Genomic DNA, 24,212 nt, shown 5'->3' with positions numbered 1-24,212 from the left:
AATGTTTCAATATCAGTCTTATAATACCAGAAATATATAAATATGTATTTAACTTTATTTAAATTAGTTTCATATGTTTAACATATTTAATATACTCATAACTTAGTATGTTATAATTTTTGATCCTCTCTAGTTTTTGTAAAAAATGGATTATTACTTCCTATGGAACTATTTTACATTAATTTATAAATAAATAATGAGTAGAATCATGGGAAAAAGGGATGATATAAACAGCACCTCCTATCTTAAGAGTTCTTTTCCAAAGGAATGATTTGGTGCTTTCTTGACCTTTTGCAGAGCAATTGTTTTCCAGCATTGCAAATTTTGAAATAATTAATTAACATGTGATGACTAGCAACTGAAATAACTATTTAAACTATGAGAATACACTATTTTGATGATAAAATAATTAATTTGCCAACCATTTGACTTCCATAGGGTATTATTCTAACAAGTATATCATTCATTTGATAACTGGTAATCACACTTAATAAGGGTAGGGTTCTACTATGAAGAACTGCCAAGTTGTTTAAAATAACATGCACCAAAAAAAAAAAAAAAATGGAGCAATCTTACTGAACAGAATATAATACAAATAAATCACTGAGTGTTTCTAATAAAATTTAACAACAAGAAGTATAACCAATATGACAAATCCTTTGGCCCACATTCTCACTTGACCCAGATACAAATCAGTGTATAAGCCTACTTTTTTCTTTCATACATTGCCAAGGACAAAGAGCTCCTTTCTTCTTTCTGCCTATGTCAACTAACAAAATAAACCAATAACTACAACAAAGAAGACATGCTGTAAATAACCCAAGACTGGCAGTGCAACTCTACCACATTTATGTTTTACAAAGCTATTTTCATAATATTTAAATCTGAAAAAGTCAGTCAAAATTTACTCTATTCCTTGTACTAAAAGTAAGCCATGCTCTGAAGGGGTAAAAGGAAGGTATGTATAGTTCCATTTCAATGCTATCTTTGTCACTGATAGAGGTGAGACTGCTGGGATTGATTAATAGGCTCTTAATAAAAGAGTTGAAACCTACTTCCTTCATGACATAAATTTTCAGCCACATTTTGAAGTATTGGAGAAGAAACGTATTCATGTAGGAGATGATTAACGTGAGCCAGGGCAGTGTTTGTACAGACTATTATCCAAATGTGCCATGTATTTTCACATCTTCATATTTTTGTGTACAGTGCCACTTCTGCTGAAATTCAACCTCTTCTTATTTACTCGAGGAGAAAAAAAGTTTAATTTTCAAGGTCCAAGCTGGATATCTAATGAGGTAATATTGTGACCAATTAGCCAACATGCTTCTTTCCCTCCACACTTACAATTACCGTCATTAAGCCAGTTAGATTGGAATTGTTCATTGACTTGAGGAGTTGTCAGCAAAAGCAAAGTCAAACTCAATAGTACTGGTCTTATAGTAAGAAATGTATCTAAAAACAAGTTTCTGAGACTGTTTTTCTCCTTTCTCAAAGGACATTCTAGCCATTAACTGAAAAAGAGCAATAAAGAGAGAACAGTAGAGCGAGATATTGGTTTGAATGTTATACCTACTCATCCACCTCACTGGCCCTGGTATGAGGAAGAGGGACTGGAGGTGGAACCCTCAGATAACAGGGAGGATCTGCTAGTAGGCCTCCTGGTGTTCTGTGTCCTATCGGGAACTCTGGCTGGCAAACCACATACTGGTTTGAACTCCCAGCATAAGCAGGGCAGAGACCAAAGGGAAGCTTCATGGAAGGGTAAGCCAGCTGTACTGATTTCTGCAAACCCAAAGAATGGATAATAATAGATGAGATGACTTATATCTTTAAGGAAGAATAAGAAAAGACCCAAGACTTCTACCAATCTATTTTAAATAATTGGATATAATAGCAAGTGCAACATGGGTACAGAGGGAACACAGCTATTTAGCAGATGCCTTCTTGGAAGGAGAATAGTTACCACAGACTACATGAGATAACAGAAACCTTACTGGATGTTCTGTAACGACTTTTGGTGGGAACTTTCTTATTCATCACATCTTGCCCACTTATGACTTGAAACTAGTAAGTATCTCCAGCATAAGTGCAAATCCAAAAAAGGAGAGGGAGAAAACTTTAAAATAATCCAAGAAGTACTGAAGTTGCTTAGTTTGTTCTAAAATTATCAACTTAAAATATCCACTACTGGAAATCCTGGATGGTATATTGGGGCTTTGGAAAGGACCTAGGTGCAATTATCTTAAAAATATTTTCATATGCAGTATATATGGCATATTATATCATTCGCATTACACATGTCATCTCAAAATGAAGGCTTCCATGTTCCTCTTCTTAGTCAAATCAATTGCTCCTCTGTTAAATTATAGAACTTTGTTTACAGGTGTTTTATAGCATGCACAAGGACGTTTATATATTAGAGTTGTTTATGTACAGATTAGTCTCCCAGTATAATGGTACATTTTCAGGTGTACTGAAAATACCTTTTCAAATATGGATCTCTCAGTTCCTAACAGAGGACTTTGTATGTAGAAAATGTACCACAAACATGAATTTAATTGTATTTAATCTGACTGACCTGAATTGAAAACATGGAGGAAGATGTTCTAAGTACAGTGTATATTAAACATATTTGTGTAGATTAAGTGTCAGTACTGATTTTGGAGTACAAAGCATAAAAGATACTTATAATACCAGGTGGAAATAAGAATTTATCACAAAAGTGATGTTGAAGCAGAGAGAAAAAAACATTGGACCACAAACAAGAATGATGGCTTCCTTGGACTATTTGTGAAAACATTGGTTCTATGATCATGAACAAGTAAAAAGTATGTTTTACTCTCTTGAAATAGAAATAATATTTATCTTGTAAATCTAATAGAATTCCTAAAGATTAATATATGTGAACACATTTCCTGTAATATAAAGGACACTGCGGTGTATTGCTACTGTTGTGTTTATTAATATAATAAGTAATTATGAATAGTTAAAATGATTTATATTGAAAAAGATATTTGTTCAATAAACATATGCAAGGCACTGTTCTCAGCAAAAAAGATTTAGGAAGGGAAGAGACAGATTTCTTTTCATTCATGATTTTTTTTTCTTTAATAAATTATGTAAGTAGTATTCTTGCCAGTTTTTAAGAAGACAGCAAAAATTTCAAATTTAACTTTACAACAATTTAATTTTATAACATCTATTGAGGGACATTCCTTAGAGATATTGCTGCGATAATTAGTGGTCAGAAAGGAAGTTCAACATTAGTTATTTTTAAACACTTCAAGTCTTCTTGAAAAGAAGACTTCTCTGTAGTCTAACTCAGCTTGAAGTTTTTCAATTCTGAGTTATTAAATATTCTGTTTAATCTTTACTAAATAATAATTCATATCCTTTGTTTAAGAAGGAATCAATCCTAACCTCGGCAAACATTGTCTCCACAGTACTATTTGATCATGCATCTGTGGCATGCAGAAGAATATGTATATTAAATATACACAGTAATTAATATTTGTAGAAAAATAAAAAGTCATGTAAGAAGTTATGCTAAAGAAAAAAATTAAAAAAAAAAAAAAACAGTAAAGTAGCTAATGTATGCGGAACTGGAAATACAACTGAAAAGCAACTTAAGGTAGCCAAATATTGCAAGACAATTTGTCAAAATGAATTACTTATTGAATGACCATTATAAAATAATTTTCAACATTTACATTAAGTATTCTAAAGATTTTGATATGTAGATGGAACTCAATATTTTATGAATAAATGAATAAAGGGAAAATTCACTAATTAAGTTAGCTTGTATGCCATGAACCAAGGATTGTACTTTAATAAGACGATATAAAAACAACAAAAAGAAAATAGTAAGCTAACCTATCTCCAAAGCATATGGCCAGAATCAGCTAGGCACTTGTGATAAAAGGAGAAAACGTTTGCTTTTTGAGTTCAAGGACCCACAAATTGATTTCATTGGTGTGGTAGAAATAAATATTTTGGGCTCTCTCTGAAGACATCTACAAAGTGTATATAATTATGTATTGATTTATTGGTTGATTGACTGCAAAGTGGTTTTATTTCCCCATCTGTACCATTAAGAAAAAGGGTCAAGAGAAAAAAAAAATAAGCTCTTTTTTCACGTGGATGAGGCTTTTTTATCAGCAGTCATTTCATACTTCTACATTTTGATAAACTACACCCAAATCTATGGAGCCCCTCCAATAATATTTAAAATTACTCTGAGAAAAGTTAAGTCTATTTCAACCACTGTTGTTCATCGAGATGACTAAATTGAATATGGTGCTTTAGCCTCCTTTCCTTAGAAATTAGAAACTGAATTACCTCGAGAGACAAAAGGCCTAAACTCTACTTTATAGCCTGATACTGCACCTTTAAATGGATATGGATGGTAAGAATTGGATCCTTAGCATACTGGAAACTAAGAATCAAGATGAATCTTGATATATCTGAATTTTCTCTGTCTGTACTTGGACCTTTGAATTACATTTCTAACTCATTAAATTGTACAATTAACTTTGATGGGTAAAGTGTAGAGTATATAGTAAGATGGCTAAAATACATATTCTTTTTGACCCATTAATTCCATATTTAAGATTGAGCCTAAAGAAATAGTCCAAAAGGTGCAAATTAATATATGTACGAGAATGCTTAGTACAGCATTATTTATCACAATGAAAAAGTGGAAATTTCCCAAAAGTAGAAAATCAAATAAATTATGCAGTATCATAAGATGAATAGCAATAAACCCACATATAAAGAAACTTAGAGGTATAGGAAATTCCTCATTGTAGCAGATTTAATAGAAGTAGCACCTTTAATAGAACTAGATATAAAACTGTAAAACACCATCATCACATACTGAAAATATCTTTAATTAGAGAACAGCACATGACATTCATGTTATATCTGAACCCCAGATGTGATATGTCCAATTGGATGCCCAATTTTTAAATAAATGTTTTCCCAACATTAGAAATTAAAAGATTTTATATAGAATCTGACAACCATGTATATCTTAAGGATCATAAAATTTCCTATAAAGAATATGTTCATGGGGCATGACTAAAAGATCCACATATATCTACCCCACACAATATTCTAAATATGTTTCTAAGTAAAAACTGTTAGAATTTCTACAAATTTTAGTTTTAAAAAAACTTACATTCTTAATTTCTACTCAAGGTATGTAAATAATTTCCATAGATAGAGAAAAGAGTATTACCATTTGAAAAATGAAAACAAATTATGAAAATAATAAATAATTTGAATATTAGACAGTTTGTACATAAAATTCAATGTAACAAAGATTTACCATGTTATCCAAGAGAAGAGAAAATTGTTGGTAGAGGAGGGTTGTGAGAGACATACTTTGGAAGGCTATTCTTTCTGTAGCATTTCTTCAGTAATACTTCAGAACTTTGGAGAATCACCTGTATCTTTCATTAAAATTGTACTTCCGAAAGTTTTGGCACAGAAAATTGCCCGTTGAGTAACACAAAATCTAATATAAATGTGCTTCAAGCCATAGGGAAAAATCAGATGTCCTAAAAATAGATTATTTGGAAAAAAGATGGATTTGTACAAGTTGGATATTTCCACAAAGCAACAAGTTGCATGATTCAAATTTGTTCCTCCATCCCCCTCCCCCCAAAAAAACCCCTCAATTTGTTCCCTATGATATATTCTGACAGAAAATATTGTTGAGTGAAGTGGTGACAGTGAGGGTTTCTTTGCCTAAAACCATGTCAAGATGTTGTATTTTTTTTTTCGGTGCTTTTTACAAAGAGGAGCTTTTTACCTAGAAGGTGGCACCACTTTTTGTAAGCTACCATCGGGCAGTTCCAACAGAGCAGTGTCTGTGTGAGGTAAACCTGTAGGATATTACCTTTGAGAAGAGCAGCTTGTTTGGCCAGCAAATCACCTGAGAGAAAAGAGTCAGATTTTCAGGATATTCCTTAGAATCCCTTTCACCTTGGCATTCCAAGAACATGAACACATTTATTTTAGGAATTTGGCCATACCATGCACAAGTTAACTTCTAGCAATACAAAGATGTAATTTTCCACTAGATCATTGGTATCTGCTACAAAAGGAAAAGCACCTCATTAAGTAGCTATAGCTCCATTGTTTCCCCACTGTCTGCTGTTAGGCTCAATTGATCAAATCCATAGACAAAAAAAGATAAAGGAAATTTTGGAAATGAGTTTTAACACTATTGATTATAATATAAAATACAACATGAGGGACGCCTGGGTGGCTCAGTGGCTCAGGTGGTGACCCCAGGGTCCTGGGATCCAGTACTGCATCGGGCTCCCCGTAGGGAGCCTGCTTCTCCCTCTGCCTGTGTCTCTGCCTCTGTGTGTTTGTCTCTTATGAATGCATAAAATCTTTAAAAAAAGAAAAATAAAATAAATACAATGTGAAAGTTTTTCCTAAGAATATAGTAAGCAAATATGAATGAGAAAATAATCTGTTATAATGATTGAGAAATTCTTCCTTTTTTTTTAAGATTTATTTATTTATTATGGACATAGAGGGAGAGAGAGAGAGGCAGAGACACAGGAGGAAGGAAAAGCAGGCTCCATGCAGGGAGCCCGATGTGGGACTGGATGCTGGGACTCCAGGATCGCGCCCTGGGCCAAAGGCAGGCGCTAAACTGCTGAGCCACCCAGGGATCCTGAGAAATTCTTCCTAAAAAATTTTTCTAAGCATTTACATCAGATTTTAGACTTCAATATCTGTTGCAAATACTAACATTTTCTTAAAAAAGAAAATCATTAAATGATTATGAAAATCATAAAGAACTATTTCAGAAATATAATTCTTAACATTTGGAAACATAACCCATTAAAAATCTCACCTGTATTAGAAAGCAGATATATTTTGATCAAATTTTTTTAATAGACAAAACAACATCAATACTACATATAGAGCCTAAGGAATGTAGCCTGGATTTTAATAAAATCCAAACTCATAAATTTAAACATAGTATATGATTAGAAAATAATCTAGGAAATGAAAGAGCACATAAATAGCTCATTTAAAATGAGTAGCTGAAAATTTTATATTGTTTTCAATATTTTAATATACTCCTGAACTCTGGTTCTGTTTCACAAAGTATTAAGAAACTGACAAACACTGCATATACCTGTAAGGTAGTAGCTCAGAGACTGGCTGCATCAAAGGTGCAGTTCCTGGGGCCAATTTCGTAGTCTCAGCATATGCCTGTCATACTGATAAGTTCACCTGGCCACACTCTCACTCCTACTGTTAGTAGCTGGGTTAGCATGTAAATTTACTTTCACCAAACTTATACCAGTTCAGATCTTTAAAGTAAAAAAATCAAATAATAAAATATTCAGGATGAGATTGTCCTATTACCAAGGAACTCTAAACTTTCCAAGATCATAGAGAAGAAAATAACTTATGAACAAGCATAGTTAAAAGGCAGAATACAAGTTAAGTGTAAGTAAATGCAAGGTAATCCATTGATAATAAATATTCCAAGTGTCACAAATAAAACAAAGGCTTATGAAATATACCCCAAGAAAAGAACATAGCAAGCCATATAAATAATTTCATAAAAATGTTGACTTCAAAAAACTAAGAAAAATCTGAAACTGACATACAAAATAGTATCACATCTTTAAAGATAATATCTAACATTTTTGTGATGTCACTTTTCAATTTAAAATGTCCTTTTACAGAGTGTAACACACTTGATTTTTAAAACTAGCCCATCATCACTATTTGAGAACATATCATCCCTACTTAAAGATACCTAAATCAAGAAAGTCAGATACCTTTTAGATCAATGCTAATATGCAGTGATCAAAGAGCTACAAATTATTAGGTCTTACTGGTTCCAAATGTTCTTTCTACCTCCATTTCTCTTTATCTAACAAGAAGTGATACAGTGAAGCCTCCTCTGCAATTTAAACCCCTCATTCCCTCCCTGCACATACCATGGGAAACACACTAAACTGGAAAATTTAAGACTGAGAAAAATAAAATCAAAAGTTCAAAAACCTACCGTGCAATATATCTTCTGGAGAGATGAAAATCCTTCTTTCAAATGACTCTTTCACCTGAAGCAAGCAGGTCCTGGAATCAAGAGGGTAAGGAGATGTAAGTGGGAGCTTTGTGCCAATTGGATACCAACACAATAGAGCAGATCTTGTCATACAGGAAAATAAGAGGAAGAAAAACAAGCACTGTGTTTTCTCTACAAACTGTATGGAGAACAGTTTGTAGAGAAAATTGCTGCTACTTCATTTGCAAATATGATTAGGGTGAAATTCATCTGAAGGCAGGGAAATGATGGCAACCATCAATGAAACAGAAAGTATGGAGGAATTTTTATATCAGCAGGTAGGAAAAGTAAATTGAACAGCAACTTGTGTGAACATGGAAAAATAAGGGGCACCTGGGTGGTTCAGTCGGTTAAGCATCTGACTCTTGATTTCAGCTCAGGTCATGGTCTCAGAGTGGTCAGATCAAGCCCTGCATTGGGCTCTGTGCTCAGTGTGGAGTCGGCTGGAGATTCTCTCCCTCTGTCCCTCCCCCTGCTCACATTGTCAAATAAATACATTTTTTTTAAAAAAGCATGGAAAAAATTAGAGCAACAAAGTAAAAGGGAAACATCAACATAAATCAGACCTAAAGTAAATTAGAAAAGACTTACTAAAAGACTTGGTATCTGATTTAATTACTGGGCTATAGAACACTTTCCCACTCTCCATACCTCACCACCACATTACTAACATTATAGCAACTTTGTTTACTCAGTACGTGATGTCCAAGTGTCAAGAAAAATTACAAGGCATACCAATAGGCAAAAATACAAGAAGACAAGCATCAGAACCACACATGCCATAGATGGTGGAATTATCCAACTGGGGACTCAATACAATTATGGTTAATATGCTAAGTGCTCTGTGAATAAACTACACAGCACGCAGAACTGATGGGCAAGGAAAGCAGAAGACTGAAATCCTAAGGAAGAATAAAAATGAAACCAAAATGAAGAGTGCCTTATAGACTTAATTGTGGGCTGGACATCACTGAAGAGTGAATCTCTGAGGTAAAGCATATTTCAGTAGTATTCTCAAAAGGCAAAAATCAAAGAAAACAAAAACAGGGGAAAATCCCAAACAAAATATCGAGGGTGTATGGGACAACTACAAAGGGTGAAACATATGCCTAATGGGAATACCAGATGAATAAAAAAGAAAAGGAGGAACAAAAGAAGTAGCTGAAAAAATAGGGACTGAGAATTTCCCCCAGTTTTTTGTTAGACACCAAGCCATAGATCCAGGAATCCCAGAGAACAGCACACAGGATAAATACCAAAGTTTAGAAAAGAAAAGTTGAGGACTAAAGATAACAATTACATCTGACTTTTTAGAAATAGTATAAGAAGAAAATGCAGTAAAGTGTTGAAAGATATCACCGACCTAGAATTCTGTCCCCTGCAAATTATCTCCCAAAAGTAAAGGAGAATAAAGACTTCTTCAACAAACAAAAATGGAAAGAATTTGTTGCAAAAATATTTTAAAAATTTCTTTAGAGAGAAGGAAAATAATATAGATCAAAAAAACGCAAATCTACATAAAGGACGAGCAGCAAAGAAGGAATTAAGTAAAAGTAAAACAAAAACTTTTATTTTTCATATTTTTTAATTAAACAGATAACAATTTGTTCAAAATAATAATAGCAACCATGTATTAGATTATTATGCTTAGGGATATTGTATATGTGTGTGTGTATATATATATATATACACACACACACATACACATACATATATAGGCCTGTGTGTGCTTATATGTAATGAAATGAATGAATGACAGCAATGACACAGGGATGGAAAGTAGAAATAAGAATTATTTTCTTATAGGTTACTCACAGTACCTGTGAAGTGACATAGTGTTATTTGAAAGGGGACTTGCATTTTGAAAAGGTATATTACAAAATCAAGGTCAGCAATTTTAAGGAGTACAACAGATATACTAAGAGAGAAAATGGAATTATATAAAATGTTCAATTAAAATTTTAAAAAGGCAGATAATGACTGGAAGACAAAAAAAAGGAACAAAGAACAAGGGTAATAAATAGAAAACAGTAAGGGATATAGTAGGGATTAATTCATCAATGTCAATGGCCTAAATGCACCACTGAGATTGTCAGAGTGAATAAAAAAATATTGGCTAGGTATATTTTGTCTACAAGAAACACACTTTCAATATAAAGATACATATAGATTAAAAGTAAATAAATGGAAGAAAATATATCTTGTTAACACTAATCAAAAAAAAAAAAAAGCAGGAGTAGCCATACTAACTTCAAACAGAGCACATTTTAAAGTAAAGAAAATTATCAGGAATAAATAAGAGCATTACATTATTTTAAAAGGATCAATTTTCCAAGAAGATATAACAACTCTTAATGTCTATGTACCCAACAACAGAGTATCAAGCTACATAAGGCAAAAAATGATAGAACTATAAGAAAAAATAAATGAATCCAGTATCAAAACAGGAGACTTCAGCACCATTCTCTCAGAATATAGACAGCTTCAGCAGGCCAAAAATCAGTAAGGAAACAATGAAACCCAGCAATATCATCAATCAACTGGATATAATTGACATTTACAAAATATTTCATCCAACAACAGAATACACATTTTTCTCAAGCTCACATGTAATACTCACAAAGATAGATCATAATTTAGGCCATAAAATACAATTTAACATTTTGAAGTATAGAAATCATACAATATATACTCTTAGAATATAGTAGTATTAAGCTAGAAATAAATAACAAAAAGACAACTGGATAATACTAAAATACATGGGGATTAAACAACATACTTCAAAATAACATAGGGGTCAAAGGAGTTTCCAGATACATTTAAAATAGTTGAACTAAATGAAAACGAAATCTCAATTTATCAAAATTTGTGAGATGAAGTGAAAGTAGTGCTTAGAAAGAAGCTTATAGTATTGAATGCATATATTAGAAAAGATAAATATTTAAAATCAGCAATATACCTTGGGAAACTAGAAAAAAGGGCAAATTAAATGCAAAGTAGCTAGGATAAAAGAAATAATAAGAATTCGAGCAGAAATCAGTGAAGTTAAAACAGGAAATCAATGAAAATAAAAGTACTTCTTCGAAAAGATCAATAAAACTAATAAATCAATATGCAGGCTAGCTAAAAAAATAGAAGATACATATTATTAATATAAGAAGTGAAAGAGGGGACATCATTACAAGACCTAAGTACATCAAAAGGATAATAAAAGAATACTCTAAACAATTCTATGCCTACAAATTTGATAATTTAGATGAAGTGGATAAATTCCTTGAAAGAATGATTTTCCTAAACTCAAACAAAAAGAAATAGACAATCTGAAAAGAACTATATCTACAAAGAATTTTAAACAATAAACAATGAACTCCCAAAACAGAAATTGCCAGGTCCAGGTGGGTTCACTGGTGATTTCTACCAAACATTTAAGGAAGAAACCAGACAAATACCCTACAACTCTTTTAGAAAGTTAGAAACAGAGGGGATACTTCCTAACTCACTCTATGAGACCAATATATTACCCAAATGCCAATACTGGACAAAGACATTTTAAGAAAACTTACAGACCAATAACCTTCATAAACATGGTTGCCATGGATAAACTCTAGCAAAGTAATAGTAAACTGAATCCAAAAAAAGTAAATAAAGAATTATACATCACGACCAAGTGGGATTTACCCAAGAATGCAAGGTTGATTCAACATGTGAAAATCAATTAAAGTAGTTCATCACATCAGCAGACCATAAAAGAAAAATGGCATAATCAAATTGATAGATGCAGAAAAAGCATTTGACAAAATCTAACATCTATTTATGATAAAAATTCTCAGTAAACTAGGAATAAGGAAGAGTTTTCTCCAGAATATAGATTAAAAACTACAAAAACCCTACAACAAACATTATACTTAGAAGTGAGAAACTCATTCATACTTATTAGTGAGAAACCTAAAAAAAAAAAAAAAAAAAGTGAGAAACTCAAAGCTTTCCCACTATAATCAGGTAGAAAGCAAGGATGTCTTATCTCCCCACTGCTTGTCAACATGGAGCTAGAAGTCCTTCCCAGTGCATCATGTCAGGATACAGAATAAAAATGAAGACATAAAACTGTCTTTGTTTGCAGATGCTGTATCAACTATGTAGAAAATCTGAAAGAATAACCTAAAAGACTCCTGAAACCAATACCTTAAACCAGTAAGTGATTATAGCAAGATTGTAGGATATAGGTTAATACACACAAGTTAATTGCTTTCTTATATCCCAACAATAAACAAGTGGACTTAAATAAAAACACAATACCATTTACATTAGCACCCCCTAAAAATAAAATATTTAAGTATAAACCTAATAAATATGCATAAGATCTATGTGAAGAAAACGAAACTCTGATAAATAATATCAAAGGCTAAATAAATGGAGAGATATCCCACGTACATGGATAGGAAGACTTATATTGTCAAGATGTCATCATAAATTGATCTATAGAATCAATGCCAATCTCAGCAATTTATTTTATATGGAGAGGTGAAAAATGCAGAGTAGCCAAATATTAGAAAAGAAGAAGAAAGTTGGAGGACTAACTCTACCAACTGCAAGATTCACTCTAAAACTACAGTAATCAAAACAGTGTGGTGAAAGAATAGACAAATAGATCAATGGAGCAGAATAAGAGCTCAGAGACAGGACACTTACAAGTATGGCCAACAGATGTTTGAAAAAAGCAAAGGCAATACAATGGAGCAAAGAGCAAAAAAATGGTCCTGAAATGATGTCCCCATGAAAAATCTGAATCTAAAAAGACTTCATACCCTTCACAAAAAAATAACTCAAAATGCATGATAGCTCTAAATGTAAAATACAAAAGTATCCTACAAGATAACTTTGGAGAAAACCTAGATGACTTTGTGTGTGGTGATGCCTTTTCAGATACAACACGAAAGATATGATCCATGAAATAAATAATAAGCTTGACTTCATAAAATTAAAATTTTCTGTTCTGTGAAAGAAAATGTTAAGAGAACTGAAAGATAAGCCATAAACTGGGAGAAATATTTGCAAAAGGCACAATGGGTAAATAACTGTTATCTGTATTATATAAAACAAGACAAAACAACCCTCTTAAGACTCAACAGTTACACTGAGCATCATATGTAAGTGATGAGTCACTAAATTCTACTCCTGAAACTAATATTATACTACATGACAACTAATTGGTATTTAAATAAAACACTTGTAACAAATAAACCAACAAAACTCAACAATAAGAAAACAATTCAATTAAAAAATGGATCAAAGACCTTAAAAAGACAACTTGCTGAAGAATATATGCAGATGGAGAGTAAGCATATGAAAAGATGTTCCACATCATAGGTCACGAGGAAAACGCAAATTAAAATAATGAAATACAACTAGAAACGTATTAGAACGGTCAAAACCCATAACACAACAAAATGATGGCTAGTGAGGATGTGGACCAACAATGAATGACCAACTCTCATTCGTTGCTGGCGGGGATGGAAAATTGGACATTTATTTTGGAAGACAGTTTAGCAGTTTCTTATAAAACATACTGTACCATATGAACCCGCAATCAAGCTCCTGAGTACTTACTCAAAGGAGTTGAAAACTAATGTACCATCCAACCCTCACGTGGAGTGTTATGGTCTGAATGTTTGTGTCCCACCAAAATTCATATGTTGAAATCCAATCCTCTAAAGGCAATGGCGTTAATAAGTGGGGTCTCTGGAAAGTAATTAGCTCATGAGGGTGAAGTGCTCCCTCATCAATGGCATTAGCATTATTATAAAAAACATCCCACGCCTGGCCCCTTCTGCCCTTTGAAGAGTAAGGTACATAACCATGGTCCTCACCTGACCATGTTTCCTCCTTATCTCAGACTTCTAGAATCCAGAACCATGAACAATAAATTTTTGCTATTAACAAGTCAGCTACTCTGTGGTATTTTGCTGTAGCAGACCAAACAAACTTAGACTTGAGTGTTTATAACTGTTTTTTCATAATTACCCAAATCCCGAAGCAACCAAGATGTCCTTCAGTAGATGAACGGATACATAAACTTTGGTACATCCAAACCATGGAATATTATGCAGTGTTAAAATAAAAAAAAAGAACTTTCAAGCCATGAAAAGACATGGAGGAGACTTGAATACTTCTTGCTAAGTGACAGAAGCCAAATTATTCCAAGTATATGTTATTCTGGAAAAAGAAAAACTAGGAAGACAATAAAAAGGTCGGTGGTTACCTGAGGTGAGAGTGAGGGGAGAGATGAATAGAAGAGCACAGAGGATTCTTAAGGCAGTAAAAATACCCTGTATGATATTATGATGCATATGTCACCGCCATTATACCTTCATCCAAATCCATAAAATGCACAACACCAAGTGAATACTAGGGTGAACTATTGACTTGATGTGATTATATTGTGCCAATGCTTGTTCTTTCCTGGTAAAAAAGGGGAAAAAAAGTACCATTTTAGTAGGTGGGTATTGCTAATAGGGGATGCTATGCACAGATGGTGGAGGGGCTATATAAGAAATCTCTGTACATTGTTCCAATTTTGTTGTAAACCTAAAACTGCTCCACAAATATAAAGTCACAAAAAAATTTCAGGTTGATGATCACTAGTAAATTCTGAAGGTAACAATAAGTAGCTGTGATTTATCAGAGTCAACGTTAATGATTTCCATACAATGTAAGTACTTTTCAAAACTGACTGAATTACTATAAACTGTCTCTTCTATTACCTTCACATATTTTAATTTTATATTCGTCATAAACTTTCAGGATATTTTATTATTGTTTTTTAAATAGTTGGGCAGCCCCGGTGGCGCAGCGGTTTAGCGCCGCCTGCAGCCCAGGGCGTGATCCTGGAGACCCGGGATCGAGTCCCACATCGGGCTCCCTGCATGGTGCCTGCTGCTCCCTCTGCCTGTGTCTCTGCCTCTCTCTCTAGCTGTGTCTCTATGAATAAATAAATAAATAATCTTTAAAAAAAAAAAAATAAAAAAAAAATAAATAGTTAATAGTTTTTTTTGCATATTACCCACATGATAATTTTCCCATGATTTTTATTCTTTTCCAAATATCTATGCTTCCTTCTTGAGTTATTTTGTTCTATCTCACCTTGAAGAACTACAGTAATGTGTCTTCACTTCACCTATCTTCTGGTAATAAAGTCTCTAGACATTTTATTTTTCTGAAATCACATTTTGCCTTACTATCCATAGGATACTTTCAATACAAATAAAATTTAGATTAATATCTTTTCATTCTCTTTTCTTTATTAAAATGTAGATCAACACTTTAAAGGTGTCAGCTCATTGTCTTCTAGCTTTTATAGTTTCAGTAGAAAACTTAACTGTCAGTCTTATTTTCAGCTTCCTGGAGGCAACGTGTCTTTTTTCCATAACTGCTGTCTAGAGTGATATTTAGCAGTTTGATTATGACTTTTCTAAAGTAGCTCTGCTTCCCTTTGTATAATCTAACACATATATATTTTCATAAAATGGAATGGAATATTACTCAGCAATTAAAAGGAATGAGTTATTGATAATGGGATATGGAAAACATGGATTTCAAAAGGAATGGGTTATTGATATTGACTTAAGTAAAACATAGATTAATTTCTTATTGAAATTTTGGATGAAAGAAACATTATACAAAAATAGATCTTTTATAATTTATTTAAGGGAAGTTCTAGAACAGACTAAACTAACCATTGGTGGAAAACACAACTCTAATGGGTGGGCCAATGATCAACAGAAGATGGGCATAATAGACCTTTCTTAGGTGACGTAACATTCTCTCTTTTTTTTATGGTTTTACGTTATATGCATTTGCATAGTATATGCATATATATAGATTTGTCAAAGCCCATTAAAATTGGTGTCTTTCACTATATATAAAATTTATCTCATCAAAAATATACAAATGATATTGAATTCTAATTTTACTTTATTTTAAAGATTTCATTTATTTATTTACGAGAGACACAGAGAGAGAGAGAGAGAGAGGCAGAGATGTAGACAGAGGGAGAAGCAGGTTCCCTGCAGGAACCTGATGTGGGACTCAATCCTAGGACCCCAGGATCATGCCCTGAGCTCAACCACGGAGTCACCCAGGCATCCCTTGATTCTAATTTTAACATGTTTTGGAGTAAAGTTATTGATATCTACAACTTACTTAAAATGAATAAAATAGAATAAGGGACTGATGAATGGTCATATTTATAGATATATGAAGATAGTGTAATTGATCATAATTGGTACAGTTAATAACTAATAATATTGGTCAGCAATGAGTCGAAAATAATTATTTCTTCATTAGAATTCAAATATATTTTATCCTAAAGTAATTGTATTGTCACCAAGAATTATACATGTCACCAGCACATATCAGTATATTCACTGACCTGCAAAAAGAAATACTTTGCTAGATTTGTTTCTTCTGTGCAATAACCTTCCAAATAATTATCAAGTACACACTGAGTATTTCAAGTCATGGTATTGCTGAAAGTGGCACTTGAATTACCTTTTTTGTCATTGATTCACCAAATATTTCAAATAAATATATTTAATGCAATCTTTTGGTATAATCAAAATTGTATGTGATTCTTTAGTCTTAGCAACTAAAAGTGTCATTTATAAGCAGTCAAAGCAAACCATACTAATGTTTAAATGTGAAATACCAAGCATATACTTTTATAAGCAACTTAATGATTAAACATTAAATAATAATCATAACATTTTTAATAATTTCAAAACTGGTCCATGCAAGAAAGAGTAGAAACTATCTTCGAATACCACACAAGTTTGAAGGAAAATGACAATAATAAGCTTGGAAAAACAGAGTGTCTATAGATTTTTTTCACATTTTCTATAATTTAACAATCATCAATGAAGTCACTTATAATACATATTACATATCTATGATTTTATTAGAAAATATCTTATTAATTTGATTGATAGTATTTTTGACATTTGTCTTCCATCAAAAGAGTGTATGAGTTGGAATCCACTTTTTAAATTAAAAGTTAATTTAAATATTTATAAGATAACCTGTTTGCCTGGCCACTGATATATTTTGCAAATAAAGCATCACTTCATTTAAAGTAAAAAAAAAAAGAATATTATTTGCTTAATGAAAGGTGCTGTATCTTTTGCCATTCCCACCAATATATTTCCATTCAATCAGCTTTTCAAGAGTAATTGTGCTTTTCTTTTGAAGATTTTATTTATTTATTCATGAGAGACACAGAGAGAGACAGAGACACAGGCAGAGGGAGAAGCAGGCTCCCTGTGGGGAACCCTATGTGGGACTCGATCCCAGGACCCCGGGATCACGCCTTGAGTCGAAGGCAGACGCCCAACCCCTTAGCCACTTGGGTGCCTTTAAGAGTAAGTATTTATTGTGTATTGAGAAATAAAATCATAGCTTTAATAGTGATTCTCCATGTTACTCATCAGTATGCATACTTTCAATTAACACAATATATGTCAATATTTAAACTTTTTAATGCAGCAAAGTAAATTGCTTTTTACTTCTTAACCTAACTATATTTTTATGTTGTTAAAGAAAGAAGGAAACCTAGTATGACATTAAGTTTATTACTTGAACAAATGGAAAGATAAAGTGCCCTCAATGGAGATGAGACCATGGCAGAAAAAGCAGGTTTTCTCAAGGTAGAGATCACAGGCTTAATTTTGGCTATGCCAGGATTGTGCCCTACTACATACAGGCATGACCACATTGGAGTTCAAAGTTAGGAGTTAGGAGTTCAAAGAATACAGGTTGTAGACACAAATTTGGGTGTGGTCATCTTATGGAAGTAATTAGAAGGCATGAAGATGGAAAAATTTCCTTTAAGAGAGTATATAGCTGGGGGAAAAAAAAAGAAAAAGAAAGAAAGGCAAGGATTCATGCCTTAGGAAATCTGATAAATAAGGATAAACCTGCAAATCAGATGGCGGGATGAATAATTTTGTGACATATTACGGAAACCAGGGGAGTATAATATCCTGCAAACCAAGGAAAGTAAGCGCTTTAAAGAGGGAGTGACTTACAGTGACAAGTGCTGATGATGACTTAAATGAAAAAAAAAAAAATCTGATAAACAAAAGTAAGCTCATCAATGCCTTTGGCAAGAGCAGTTTAAATGAAATAGTGGAAGCAAAAGACAAGCCTTGACTGAGTGTTAAGGAGAATGAGATGAGAAAATCAAAGACTAGCTGATTACGTTTTCAAAAATCTTAGGTATAAGCGGAGTGATAGAAGTGTTATTTGCAGAGTGAACAAACTCCAGAGGAAAGAGTACTGACACACGTTTGATTGCTATTTTCCTTGTAAAATTTCAAATTCTACAGAAGATAGATTAAAAGATATTTTAATAAGTACTTAGATTTTTAACATACACATTTTCTAGCCTAATATCTATTTTTTCTTAGTTGGTACTGATAAAATAGTCCCAGGATAAAATTAGAATAATTTGAAATGACTACAATAAGAGAACACTAGATCTACCCACAATTAATGAGATGACAATTTCTTATCATAAGTATAGCGTATGTCTAATTAGTCAGAGAAAAAAATGCTGACTCCATCAGGAACAAGAATTTCTGCCTCTTAATGAAAATTTATTTGTCGTATATAATAATCACTATTCCTATTATGTAGCTGCAGATTTTTATCCTGTAATCAAATATGCTTTCTCAAAAGATTTCTTTTAGTTCAAAACGTATTTTTGGCATATGAGTATATAAATTTTAAAAAGCTCTATAATATACAACTAAATAACTATATAATGCATATATCATCTCACACAAATCAACAAAATATTATAACTCACCATTTTTATCTGTGCATAGAAACTATCTTTCTGTACCAAATATATTTTTCTCAGGGCAGGTCTATATTGATGAAGTGTTTAACCGTGCTCTAAAGTGTAAATCATAATTTTGGAGACTAGAAGGTCATATCTGTAAAGTGGTGGCATCTACAAGCTCCTCTTTCCACTTTCCTTTGCTCTACTTTTGTTTAGAGGCTTTTAAGTGTCTTAGACTTAATGAGTTCTTACTTGATTAGTTTTGCCAGATGATAAATGAAAACCTTTTAAAAAGGATCTAGTCTTTTAAAAAGTTCTTTTTTCAGCTGAAAAAAAAAATAAATAATGGTAAATATACAAAATTTTTGAAATTTCAAAAATGTCAGAGAAAAGAAAAATTTAATTGAGAAGCTCAGAAACCATTTATCAATATTTATGAAAATCTTAATAGGACTGTATGACTACGTCTTACTGCAGTGACTAGAGATGATAGTCTATGGAGCTCTACGGCTGAAGTATAAAATGGATACACTATTAGCTATATTAGTCTCTATGTTGCACTAATATACAACACTAAAGAGAGAAAAAATAACCTTTGTGAAAATGCATCTGAAAATTTGATTCAGAATTACAGTTCCCAATATAATTTAAACTTGTAATAAATTTCTGTGAAATTTTATTTCTTGAGGTTATCAGGAATTGAAAATAATACATATGGTCACTTTCCTCCTATAGTCAACTTTTTCTCCTATAGTCTTTCCAAATTAATAAATGGCATGACTATTTACTAAGTTACTCAGGTCAAAAACCTAGAAGACATTTTTGATTCATCCCACTGCCAACTTCCTTTGGCAAGACACATCATTTCTCAGTTGGATTATAGGGGGACATTCTCCTGGTTGGGATCCATTCCATTCTAGGCATGCTTCTGCACATACTAACCAAAGTAATAAATAAAATTATAGATTTCACTATTCAAAAATGCTTTTCACCTGCAAAATTCCAATCTGCATATTATGACCCATAGGACCCTACACTGTTTGCCTCTGCTGACTCTCCTTCCATATCTCTAACCACAAATCCAACTGCCTCTCATTCCGTAATCAATCAGGCTCCTCCCATTAGCCTGTGAACTAAACTAGTTCCATCTTCGGGGCCTTGCATTTTCTGTTCCATGCCTGAAACACACTCTTTTTACATTTCCCATTTGTAAAGGAGGCCATAGTGCGATGTCAGCCCTCCAGAGAGTTGTTCCTGACCAAAATTTATTCTTGACCACATTCAAATGTGACTCCATATATCAGAATTCTCTTGTATATTTTTCTCTTGCCTTCTAGAACAGGGCTGGGCCCATCATAGGCACAGAATATATATATTTTATAAATCAGCATGTGTGATACATTAATGAGTTCTTAATTTATGAATTTCCTAATTAGTATAAAATGGGGAAAGGAAAGGAGAATGCTGTAGAGGAAAAGGCAGGGTTTCTCCTATCAAAGACTGAAATTCAAATCTCATCTCTTCCATTTACTCACTATAGGACAAAATATAAAACACTCTTTTATTAAAATATAAAAACAATAGCTTCCTAGAAGTAGTATTTCATCAATGAAATGAAACTTTACCTCATTATGTGTGGCACTACTTAAAGCTCAATAAATGTTAACTTATTTTCTTATGTGTACATATCTTCTTGAGAAGTTTATATTGACTCCTTAAGATATCCATATCTTCTCATGCAAGGGAAATTATTGGGTAGTGAGTACACTGAGGAGAAATAAATATATACTTTACTGTCTGAAGAAGGATAAAGAATTGAAAAGTTCTGTCTAAAATGTTGTCACTGGACATTTTGGGATATTAATCTAACAATGCAAATAGGTACAGTTTAGAAGCCTTGATAACACTTCAGTCTCTTGTATTTTCCTCAAATATAAGTCATAAAAGACATTTGTTACTATGTGTGTGTTCACAGATTAAGAACCACTTAATGTAAACAAGTTTAATAAGAGATATGGAATGAATACTTTTCCTATTATCTAAGGGTAGACCAAGCAACTTGCTAATTTCCTTTTCAACATCCCCAGTTGTTTCCAAAGATCCATATATCACAATAGTTCTAGTTGTTGTTGTTTAAGCTACAGAGAGAAATATGATCTCTAACATCAGCGTTTGAACCTTCTTTCTCAGAGGCAGGCATATCCTTTGTGTTCTGTAGTGAGCAATTAATGTCATTAGAGGCTAGAGAATTAATAGCTCTCATTAAAAACATCTGAAGAATTTTCAGCGCCACCGTGACTGCTGGCAACTTGTTCTGCCCAAGTGGAAATCAAGGTTATATCTTTATTCTGGCTTCTAAATTCCTTCAACAAGTTTATAATTAACCAAATGAAAACTATTGCGCCACATGAAGACTCTAATTTAGTTGCCATTCAGGAGTAGTGTAACACGCTAGATTATTAACAAAGTTTAATGGATAATAAAAATTATCTTGACATAATGTCAATTAGTATAGGAAAGCCAATACTATTTTTATTTGCTGCAGTTAGGATGATAGAATGGTATATCCTTCTTATTGCCATTTTTCCTAAGGATAGGAGGCGAAGGTAACTGATTTTTCACTAACTACGGTTGATACAAAACCATATAGTATTAGAACTCTTACCTTGTATATAAAATCACATAGTGGTGATCTAACTCAGCAAAACAAAAGAGATAATACTTAAATTAGAAGTCATATAAATTAAAAAAAAATTTTAAAAAGAATCATATAAATTGATTTTCAGTTCTTGAATTATTATTTGAAGACTTTGTCATAGAAAACAAAGCATATGCAAGGACACTTGGACAATATATATATATATATATTTTTTTTTTTTTTGGACAATATATTTTTAATTCAATGGCAACTAATTTATTTCATATCTTGCCTGAATTCTGAAATTGGAGAAAATTGGAGTTCATCTAGGTAAATTTTAATAATTCACAGGACAAACTAGAAACCTGAAGGAGGTAAATAATAAATATATGATGTGAAAGTAGTGGAGGTATAATTCTGTCAACCTAGTAATCAGAGAGTCATAAACTATTTATTAGAAAATGTGTTAAGATCTGTCAGATTGTGGCAAATTTTCATTTTTTTCTTTAATTTTTATTAGTTCTTTTTTACTAAAATCTCTAATTTTTGATCAACAGTTTTCTTTAGAATTTAATTATTTTTCATTTATTTCATGTAGTTCCTTTATTTATCCCCTGCTTAAAATTTAGAGTATTTTTTCCTGAAAATCTCATTGTTTTATGATACTTTGTACCTGAAACAATCTTTCGTTATCCCAAGGATAAACATAATTTTTGTAAGTTATTATAGGTTCATGGTGAACACTGGGCGTTATACACAACTGGTAAATTATTGACCACTACATCTGAAACTAATGAAGTACTATATGTTGGCTAACTGAATTGAAATCTAAAAAAATCTTAACAAAAATTACTATAGGATAAAAATTGTTTTCAGACATTAACATCTAATGAACCATTTCCATGTGCCACGTGTCAAGTGTTTGTTTTTATAACAACTTCTGCTGCTGGCCACGATTATGAACGCTAGTGGATGACGGAAATGTTTAACACGTATATTCTTGCTATTTCATTAAACATATCGGTTGACTATTGACAAAATAAGTATAAGGAGAAATAACTATGCCCTAAAATAGCTTAGTATATATTAAGAAAGATATAATCTGCATGAGTAAAAGCATTAGACAAGTATGAATAGGTGGTATCATCAGTTTTGCTTGTCTGTTTACCATGGAAAACTTTGATGTGAGCTGATATTTTGAAGAAAGCCTTTTATAAATAATAGTGTGCATCCTATTAATGTGTTTTCCCAAAGACCATACATTTCTTTTAAAAAGAACACCTATTTTCATAAGTAGTATTCAAGCAACAAACATGAGTTGTCACTTTTAATGAGTTGACACCCTAGCTTTTCTGTTAAATTTATAATCAAACTGTCCTTCTGATTACTTTCCTTAAGTAATTCAGTCTTGAGGGTGAGATTGTGTACGATATTATTCTTAACATCAGTGTTTGTATGAATTTTCCTCCTGAACTATCAAATATGACATGATAAATGTCAAATGACAGTATAAAATAGTGGTAGACAAGATGGGTTTTTAGTGTGTTTGTGGGTGGGGTCAAACAGCTTGAATCAAATCCAGTTGTTCAATGTGATAACTATATGATTTCAATTATGATATTTTCATTGTCCTTTAGAGCCCTATTCTTTAATTCGGGGGCAATAGCATTATCTCCTCCCTCATGATGTTGTTGTGGAATTAAATAAATAAATACAAGCGGAAAATTAGGAAGTGTCCAGAGGTAGACGGAAGGTTGGCCATTATATTGAAAATTTAGTGGCATTGACCCCAAGCATTAGAAAGCTGTTTTCCTAGATTATACACATTAAAACACATTATATTACTCTGAAATAAACAAATATTACTTTCTCTTCTACAGCGGGATTTACATGATCGATACAGAAAAGTAATCCATCATCTCTGCCTTGTGAACCCCTTTGACTTAAAAGAATATTTCCCCAAATATGCCCTGATAAATACTAGTTTTAAGAAATGTTCTTGAAAAGGGTTTTTGTTTTGTTTTGTTTTTTGTTTGGATAAGAGGTTTTATATTCAAATAAATTTTGAAAATATTATACATGCATCATCCAATGGAAGAATAACTAATCATATATACTGTATATGAGAGAGATGTGTGTGTGTGTATATACACACACACATTCTGAGTAAAACTGATAGTTAGAAAAATCTAAAGCCAGCCAGTCACAAAATTATAGCACTATAGCACTCATTCACATGTATGTAGGTGTGTGAGAATAATTTATAAATATAAATTGCTGTGGAACACAGTTTAGGAAATTTTGTTCTAAGTCCACAGATGTCCTTTTCCATAGGATCAAAAGGTAACTATAAGATAATGACAGTTATGAAAAAAATCTCAATGTGGTGAGAATTTTAGAAGTATCCAAAACTTATTAAAACTCTCTAAACATCTTAGGTCTGCAAAAATTTCTTAGAAACCTAACCCCTCAAATACTAGCTTTATTATTAGATTGCTGGTGATTGCTGCTTTCCTTCAGGCTAGAAACGTAGTTAGAACAAACCTTCTAATGATTCCACTTCTTTTTTGGAGCCTACAAAATGCAGACATATATAAAACATAAGAACTTTAAAGTGGTAAGAG

General features: G+C 32.4%; 1 long non-coding RNA gene across 2 annotated transcripts in view; it reads right to left on the bottom strand.

Moving 5' to 3' along the window:
- The window catches only part of LOC144304759 (uncharacterized), a 59,583-nt gene extending 38,879 nt beyond the window's left edge, over nt 1–20,704 (bottom strand). Inside the window, exons 1-5 of one of the 2 annotated variants that reach the window (XR_013371721.1) lie at nt 20,576–20,704; nt 18,975–19,276; nt 14,373–14,572; nt 8,054–8,124; nt 5,819–5,941 (exon numbers count right to left, since the gene is read on the bottom strand). This is a non-coding gene — a long non-coding RNA (uncharacterized LOC144304759). The remainder of the gene's footprint in view (nt 1–5,818; nt 5,942–8,053; nt 8,125–14,372; nt 14,573–18,974; nt 19,277–20,575) is intronic. The other variant, XR_013371722.1, reaches the window with a different exon arrangement.
- Nucleotides 20,705–24,212: the final 3,508 nt, after the last annotated feature.

The sequence above is a fragment of the Canis aureus genome, chromosome 34, assembly GCF_053574225.1.
Source record: "Canis aureus isolate CA01 chromosome 34, VMU_Caureus_v.1.0, whole genome shotgun sequence".
In the NCBI taxonomy this organism is placed as follows: domain Eukaryota; kingdom Metazoa; phylum Chordata; class Mammalia; order Carnivora; family Canidae; genus Canis; species Canis aureus.
Note: the sequence above shows the minus strand (reverse complement) of the source record. Positions and strands in the feature narration are given on the sequence as shown.